The sequence below is a fragment of the Corvus brachyrhynchos genome, unplaced genomic scaffold, assembly GCF_000691975.1.
Source record: "Corvus brachyrhynchos isolate BGI_N302 unplaced genomic scaffold, ASM69197v1 scaffold281, whole genome shotgun sequence".
Classification (NCBI taxonomy): Eukaryota; Metazoa; Chordata; class Aves; order Passeriformes; family Corvidae; genus Corvus; species Corvus brachyrhynchos.
Genome location: NW_008236509.1, coordinates 2,940,855 through 2,950,375, shown reverse-complemented (window position 1 = coordinate 2,950,375; position 9,521 = coordinate 2,940,855).

Here is a 9,521-nt window from a genome sequence, read left to right as displayed (position 1 = left end):
CGCCCCCCCCCGGCAGCGGGCCCCGCTCCCCTCAGGGTCCGGCGGGGCACGGGCAGAGGCAGCCCGTGTCTGCCAGCTAATTTCACCTTGTTCCAGGACAATTAGAGCAGGACGCCTCACCCTGCCCCGTCTAAGCGCAAATCTCCCTGGAAAGAGCCGTATTTCCACGCCCCCGCCCCCTTTCCAGGCCCGAGGACGGCCGCCCTCACGCCCTGGCGCCCCGTGAGGGCTTTGTGCCGGGCACGCTCACAGAGTATCAGAGTACGGCAATGCAGTCGATGTACCCCAAATCCTTCACTCTGCCCTCTGGTGACACCACGTAAATTCATTTTAAAGTGTACGGAACCCAGAAGACAATTTGTTTTTCGAGACATACCAGACACTGTTTTTTTTCTCATCTCACATGTCCCACTACCTAGTTGTGAGTGGACGAGAATTTTGCCCCAAGTTTGTGTTATTTTTCCGCAGATATTTGTTGTTTTGTTGTTTGGGTTTGTTTTGATTTGATTTCAGCGGGTTTTTTTACATAAATTAGATTTTTCTACTTGACTTTGTTTAAACCATGACAATACTGTTCGATTTTATGGCCGGTTAAAATGCACACAACACTAAGGAGAAGGTGATTTGAGTTTTGGGCTGTACACAGTCCAACTTTGCTGGAACACATGTGGTAAAGAAAATGCTTCGTAACAAAATCAACATTTCCAAAGCACTCAAGTTATAAAAGACATATTTTTAATGGGTTACCTGAAAGAACACTATTAAAAGGATAAGCAGAATGATAATGATGTTCAGAACTGTACTCTTACTCCGTCCAAATAATTTATCATCAAAAACTTTGTTTTCTTGGCTAGGGAGCATCATCAGCACAGAATCCCAAAGGAATATTCTCAGGAAGGCTTGTTCCAGTAATGCCAGAAACCTGAAGTGACACCGACCCTCTGGGATGGTCCCTGTGCCTATGTATTGGTGGATCTCCTTTCCAATACATGATCAATTTAGTCATCATTAACCTCAGCAGGGAACAGTGGTCCCACTCATGGATCAGAATCCTGGGGTTTATGTATCACAAATGGATCTCTACAGATTTATTACAAGAAAAATCCCCAAGTAACACACACAAGGCTTCATCTAGGGAGCAGTGAGTTGCTTGAGAATCTATCTTCCCCATAGGTCTTGGCTGCTTTGAGTATTCCTGAATGCCTAGTGGAAATACACAACTGCAATATATGATCTGTTCAGGAAGATCTGCCAGTGAATTTCAATTAAATTAACCTTTTATTTACACAAATACCTGGTTGGACCTTTGTCCCAAACTGAGACAACCTTCAACCGTGGAACCTTATGCATCTTATGTAGAGAACTCAATCCTGCTCTCCCACTGATTTCAAGATGAAAAGAGCCAGATGACACAAGCAGAGCATGTTAAATAAAATTGGATTATTTAAAGATCAGATATTACAGAATGGTTTGTCGAACTCTGCTTTGCAACATTCATAGAAAACACTAAGAGAATTAAAACTGAAAGTATTATATCCAGCAATTTTTTAAACAGCACTACATAATGAAACACCATAACATTTTAAAGTTTCATTCCGAACGGTTTCAAAATTGTGTGCTGTTGTTACTTATGTAGTAACCATAGTGTCAGCTTATGACTTCACCAGCTCAGTAGTTCTCTGCCAAACTTAACATTCATTAGTATAATTATCAACATATCATTAATAAATCAATGCTGCATGGAAGAAGGCCTAGACACAGGAGGAAGAAAGGGGATACAAAGTCATACCAGTCAGGCAAGGCATAAGAGAAGAAGTATAATGTGAAAATGAGTGCTATATTGAAAAGGTATGCAGGAACTTATTCATCAAGGGTTTATATTTAACATGGAATGTGAGGTGAAGTCATCTAACAACTGGCTGTTAGGATAATTAATTTTGCTTGATCAAACTTGAAAGAGGCAAAAATAAATGGGATGAAGAACATGAGAAATAAAGAAATTTCCAGCAATTATTTCATTTCCTGGACAATAGAGAATAGAACGGATCTGCAGAAATACATATCCTAAAGAAAACAAAACACAAATTTGAAGGCAGTATAGGAAACCTTTTTACTTATTTTCCTCTCTGTGCTAAAATTCAAATATAAATGTACAAAATAGTTGTCTATTTTTTACTCAAGACTGTATTTCACCTGGATGAACATGCAACAGCATGAACTTCCAGAGTGTCTTCCAGTAATATCCATAGCAAATACTTATGCATATTTCATGTTACACATAAATCACACTTTATGGAAAGATAATACAGTCACTGTGGAATGGATTGCCTTTATCCCCTCTGAAATCCTGTGATTTACTTGGCAAAACCTAAAATATTAATTTGAAACAATGATACCTGGAAATGTAATATTTTCCAAAGTACAAGTCAGAAAGCATTCCTCTGCAGAAGTATTTAAATAGATGATCTGGATCTCCTAGACAGGACATAATTTGGACTTTCACTGGTAACAGGAGACTTATTCCTGCCAAGGACACAGCTGGAAGCTAAGAAACGACCAGAGCAGAGGGCTGAAGTCTATAGACAAAGGAAAACAAATTAGTACATATTGGCTCCAGCAGCTGCTGGAAATCGTGATGTTTGTGACTCAGCACAGCACTCCAATCTTCAAAATACACTTGGCAGTCTAAGTAGATCAGCATACTAAGCAAACCTTCATCATCCCTCTAATGGTTTTCACCAGGAATTCTGAGTTTTAATTGTGCAAATGTATACTTAAAAAGAAAAGAAATTCCTTTTTGAGAATGAAACAAGTTAACTTTAAAGTCTTCAGATGTCATCTCAATCTGCATCCAACTTTACTGTAAATATGTGCTTTAGATCATGTGCCCATTTTTTAACCACAATCTATACTTGATAGTCAAACATACCAACCAAATGCTGTTTCAATAAATGCCTTTTCTTTCTCAGCAGATGTTATTACTAAATTTAACCCAAATTCAATTAATTTATACTTAAAACTGACAGTATCATTGTTAACTTGAGATATTTCATACAACAGTAATGTGACATTTATTTATTATTTTGGAATCCATCAAATCCTATTTTTAGGAAGTAATATTTGCAGTTATATCAGTATATGTTGCATTGGTAGAGTTTGCCTGTTTGTTTGCTTTAAAGTTTCTTATGTGCAAACTTATCCTTGCATCCTTGTACCTCTGCTGTAATTTGAACATAGTACGCCAAAGAAAACACTAACTTTGTATTTTCACTTTAAGTTATTTCACAATTAGACAATGAAACCACAAATCCTTACAGAAAATACAATTGGTGTTTTTTTAGTTCTATTAATATGATCACTAACCAAGAGTATTTGCACAAAGATAGTACTAGTAAATAGTAAACCACTATGCAACAACTTCAATATTTGTGTTCTGTGGCAAGACGAAAAATCTGTTTATTTTTAAAGTCATATTGGCACTAACAACAGTTTAAAGAGGAACTTTCTGTCTGAAACTTCACTGACAATGTCAATGCTGCACAGAATGGGGTTGGTCCATCACCAGTTTTGGTTATATGGCTATAATGATTCAGGGATTATATTCAACTCAGTCTCAACTGCTCTTCTGATAAGATGCCATCCTTACTGATCTGACAAATTCAATGTGAAAGGAAAATGTCAATAACTCTTAGGATTAAAAATGGGTAACAACCAGATACACTTCCAAACTTTATATATTAATATTTCCACATTCTAGAAGTTATGGTCTCATAAGAGTTTCCCATATAACTAAAAAAAGCCATACTGAGATGGTATTTAATGCTGAGCTTGACTTAATGTGTTATACAAGTGATTCAGAGATGGTGAAGATGTCCAAGTGAGAAAATGGGAACAGTCCTCCTATTTAGCTGCATTTACAAGACTCCATTTTATTGTTCCATTCATTATAATTTTTCTGTATCTCTTTAATATGATCAAACCAGGCATCTGGAAGGAAAATTCCATTACACATGGACTACAAGAAGTGGACTGTTCTTCAGCTTTTCACCTTTTTTTGTGTCAAGCTCTCAGAACCTCAAGAGAACACTTGTCCTCAAACATATTTGCTATGTTCTTCCAAGTTATTAACTATTGTATTTAGACTGTTGCTTCTTAATTCAGCATCAGTCTTTTTGTGATCATTTTGGACTAAATAAAATGAGTTTACAATAAATATATCTATAGAAGAAAATATTGAAACACTTTCTAATTGAACTACTGTGAATGAGATCTACCAGAAGTATTAAAAGAACTAATCACTGGGATTCATTTTTGAAAATAATTAATACAGCTGCCTACAAATATCAAACTGGTAACAGAGAAAAACCAGGAATACAGTCCTGAAAGACACACTGCTCCTCTCCTGTTGGATTTTACAGTGCTTATGGATAATAAACGATAACTACTGAGACATTGTGTTGCACATGATCTGGAAGAAAAATAAAAGAAAATATTCCTTTCATGGAGAGATTTATCTCTTCCTCCCATGTTAATTGGGTCTGTAGGACTTCCTACACTGTTTTTGTTACTTTCGCGCAAACCAAGGTGCCAGAAAAGGGACACAAAGGACAGAAGTGAATTTCTTTCCATCATCCCTGCAAAAAAAATGTTTATGGACTCCTATCTTTGATTTATAAATCCTTTCAGCTTCTGTAGTCTCAGCTTTTTCCAAAAAGCTTCATGTGTTAGATCTCCTTAGAGATGCTTCCTGCTCTGGACATCTCCCATTTTCTGAATTATGCCACATTCACATCAACCAACCAAGCAGTGATGGGTAATAAAGCTCCATTGTTCTGCTTGTTGCAGAAGCATTCCTGATCAAGAAATCAATTAAATGTACACTTACCCTGTAGGTTTTTGCTATCAATGATTCTATTCACAAGCTAAGTACACAATGAGTTGCTTCACTGAACACTACTCACCATCAAAAAAGATTAACCCCCAAAATGTCTGCTACAAGTGACAAGTTTCAGAACAAGTTATTTTTAAATGTAAACTGCCTCCTTAAAGGAACATTTACATAATCTCATGGTTTTCTTACATTAAGGGCATAAACTGCACTCACACTCTCAGCTAGTGCCTCACCTGTGCAGGAAGTATCATTTAATAAATAAAGAAATAAAGCTGCTTATGTGAGTCAAAAAAGTCTGTCTTAAGAACATAATTCTGAACATTTCTCAACTATCCACATTCAATACCTTAAAATAACATGTTGACCTGTTTTTCAATTATAAAACTCTGCTCACATGTATTCCTAGAATTACAAAATGGTTTCAGGTTTTTAAAAAATTAAATAATCATAAGAAAATGCATTTCTTCTGTATTTAGCTCAAATAAAAAGGATGAGTTTTTGGTCACATAAAACCCCACAAATGCTACAAAGGCATATAAAGTCTGTCACAATTCTTCCTTAACATTTTCCTGGCATTTTTTAAAAATATGTGTGGGATAATAATAATAATAATAATATTGATGGTGTTACTACAGACATAAAATTTCTTCTTTTTCTCTTAAAAGAAAACCAAAACTAGCAAACACCATCAAATTCAACACATTATACAGAAATAGCAACAGCGCTAAAATTAGAGCTTAATGAAATCTGAAAGACTTAAAAAGACTTAAGTCTCTTCCAATTTTGTTTTTCATAATTGTGTTGCACAAAATAAACTGGTGTAAGAGATTAGGGGGAGGGGAAGAATCAGAGACTCTTTGGCTGACTGGATGCGTTACATTAATTTCTTAATATGTGAAGGAGTGGATTACCCCTCTAACAGCAATGGGAAATTAGTTTCTTTATTTCTTCATTAAGACTGTGGGAGGGAAATTAATTTTCTACTCTGGTTTTCAAAATTAATTGAATATATCTTTATTAAAGTGATAAATATATACACATACTTTTTGGTTGAAAGAATTCTCTAAATTAATCCTAAACAGACATTTTCGTAGCAGTTTGGTAGCACGTGGTTATTTTTTTGTTTGTTTCATTTTGTGATGTTATAAAAAACCCTGAAAAAACAGATCAACCAATGAAATAAAAATGTTTATAGAAAAAAAGCATCTGAAAAGAGTCTTTATAGAGTTATTTTCATAGCATTAAATAGCATATTGTTTAATCTTCCTTGCTTCCTACTCTGTATTATTTTTGTACCTATGTTCTTGCAGGTTTCACCATGCACTTCAGCGTCTATGCTTTCATGTATATAGATATATGGATAAAAATATTTTTTGATTGCTCTTACAAGAAACCACAGTTTTTAAAAGCATCACCCATCTAGCTTGAAGTTGAGGCAAAGTACCTTGAGGTGCCTATGTATTTTCTTGTGTGTATTGGCTCTTGGCAGAATTTACAGAGCATCCAAAATTTGGTCACTTTACTTCCTATGCCCTCACAGTGTTTATATCTGTTTGTATTGTAAATGTATTCCATGTGGTGTACTTACACCATGGCATCTACATCTTTTATTTCTATTCTTCAGTACTCTTTTATGCAAAGTCAGCCACCTCAAAGTGACCTTATGCCAGTAGTATTTTTATTTAACCTTCCCTTGCATGACTGGTATAATCATTTTTGTAACGCCTTTCTTACACAAAAGAAGTAAACAATAAGCATTTTTCTAGAGAACCTGGACACTTCAGCATTGGAAAAAAAACCCTACTGATAGCAATAGTGATTCCACCACAGCAGAATCCAACAGCTTATAAAGTCAAATTTGCCAGTCCTTTAAAACCATCACATCCTTTATGTATTCTTGGCCTAGAAGCTCAAAAGAGTAAGAAGATTCATAACAGATCCATAACAGAATCCTACAACTTAATTTTCCTTGTGTGCCTCAAATACATTAAACAGAGAACAGAATTTCTCATCCCTTGTTCAATGACAGTTAAAAGTCCATCCTATTTCATGGGGCCTCTGTCTCCCTACACAAATTAATAAAGATTTCCCAAACCATATAAATAGAGACACAGGTTATTTAAATTTCCCTTTTTTTTTTAACTCAAATGGACGACTTTTCAATTTCTATCATCTTTCACATGACTTACTGTATTATTCTTTTCTTAGAGAAAAATCTAAGATATAAATCAGAAGACCTTTATTTCAAAAATTGCCCTGCAGTTACTATAGACCCAAACTCATGGTAAGAGAAGAAAAAGTAGGATACAGTAAGTCATTAAACAATGGGGGGAAATTCAGCTGATCTCCTTACTAGAAGTTCATAGGAACCTCTTGTTTGTTTAGTAAAACAAACAACATCTTAATTACGGACTCAAAGAGTATACGGATTAAATACGCAAGATTTACATTGAACAAAAGCAAGATTGTCCTAAAAACCTTCACACACCGTGATTCAACCCACTTGTTTAATCCATTTCACTGGAATGCCAATCATAAAGTTGCAAAATGCACCTGAGAAAAAGAGGCAGAACAAGTTATTCACTTGTTTACATAATTTACTGCTTGATCATTAGCTTGTTAAGAAAAGAATTTGAGTGAGTCCACAGAGCATCTTCATTAATACATTAATCATAATTTACAAAGACATACATCTTTGTCCAGAAAAAGAATTTAATATTAATGCATAGAGATGTCAAAAAAAGTTTCAACTCTAGCTCCTCTTTAGGGGAGAATAAAGAAGCAGAACAAAAGGAAGTCTGGATAAAAATTAAGTAGCAGACAAGATCTCAGCTACCTGAGGAAATGAGTCCATGGTGAACTAATGAAAGAAACCATCACTAAAATCCCTGTTCCTTAGAGAAGAAAATCTATGGTCCACACCACAATTAAAACAGCCCCTTCTGTCATGGAAGCCCCTTCCAATGTGAAAGATTGGAGCCTCTTCCAATTGTTTATTGCTGTTTTAATTGCTTCATGCATTTGTGGAGGAGGCTGTTGAAGGCCCTGCAATCCTCCATGTTGCACAAACTCCTTGTGTCACAGTCTTGGCAAAACCCACCACATTAAGTCCCTTCTCCCAAGACATCTTTTTAAATTTAAAAAAAAACCTGCTCCCCAAGATCCAGAAGCAAGAAAACTCCAGAAGACTTTTCATATCCAGATAAAAAAGAAAAAAAAGGAAATAAAAACTTTATAGAAAGCAGCCTCAAGCCATCTTGAGCCAGGGCTCAGTAACCTTCTCCAATACAGACCAATAGCTTTGCATGAATGTGACATGAGACTCTCCTAAAGCACGAGTCAATTAATTGCTTGCTTACCTGCCCAGAGTAATCCAGATTATGTTCCCAAGAAGGAATGCTCACTAAGCATTAGAGTTTGCCATCCACTGTGAAATATTTTGCCTTTGATAGAAATGTCAGGAATTGTATACACACCTGAGATGCAGTCACTAAAACTATTCTGTTGGAAACAACAGGAGATCCATAAAGCAAAAAGAGACAGAATTTGTACCACGACTCCTTGCTGGAACACTCTTTTTAGAGAGACTGCTTCACTAAATTTTCTGCATATTTTCTTAAGCAGAGAGACTATTTAGGCAGCTTGTCATCACTGATCTTAACAACATTTTTCAGAAAAATTTCTTTCTAGTCTACAAGTGTTTTTAGAACCAGCTTTTACACCACAGCAAAGAATGACTGCATCCTCAAAAGAGCAGTGTTGGCTTTGCCTCACATGTGTGGCATTCTCTCATTTGGACTAAAACCCCCAAAACTTTCATTTGATTACTTCTTCAAAATCAGTAATGTTCACTTTGCTCTTTATATGGGTGTAATGTCCTTGGCAGAAACTGTTATCAATATATATAATTTTTATATATATTTTTTAATATATATTATTTTTATATATTATTTTTATATTTTATATATTTTATATATAAAATATGTATATATGTATATGCATATATAATTTATATATATAATTTATCTATTTATATTTATTATACATATTTATATGATCAATATAAAAAGAACACCACAATATGCAGGAAAAAAATACAGGTTAAAACATGAAAAACAGTAAAAATGTGATCTGTTATCAACCCTAATAACCATTACATCTGCTTAGATAAAAGCACCTCTCTCAGTTAAAGTTGGCTTCTACTCACCACTGCAAATAAGTTGAATTTTTAAGATTACGTGTCTAAAGAAAACTTAAAAATCCCTTTCTCACCTTAAGTCTTCAAGCAACATTCCCGCAATCACAAACAAGTTCCTTGTGGATCAACCAAATACATACCAAATAGAAACTGCCTGTATCACAGCAACAGACACAAAGTTTACAGATATATCTCCACAGCTACCAAAATAAGTGCCAAGCATAATAGAAACATCAATATCTTTTGCATTAGTGCACATCAGAATCCTGCATCGCTGCTGCAGCTGAGCAGGATTAAAACACAGCCAAAGCTGTCGGTCTGCTTCTACACAACTTCACCTACAAACAACTCACAAGCTCGAATTCATTAGAAAATGAAACTTTTCCGAGACAGAGCTTTGTCTTCTCTGCTTTGATAACAGATCCTCAGCAG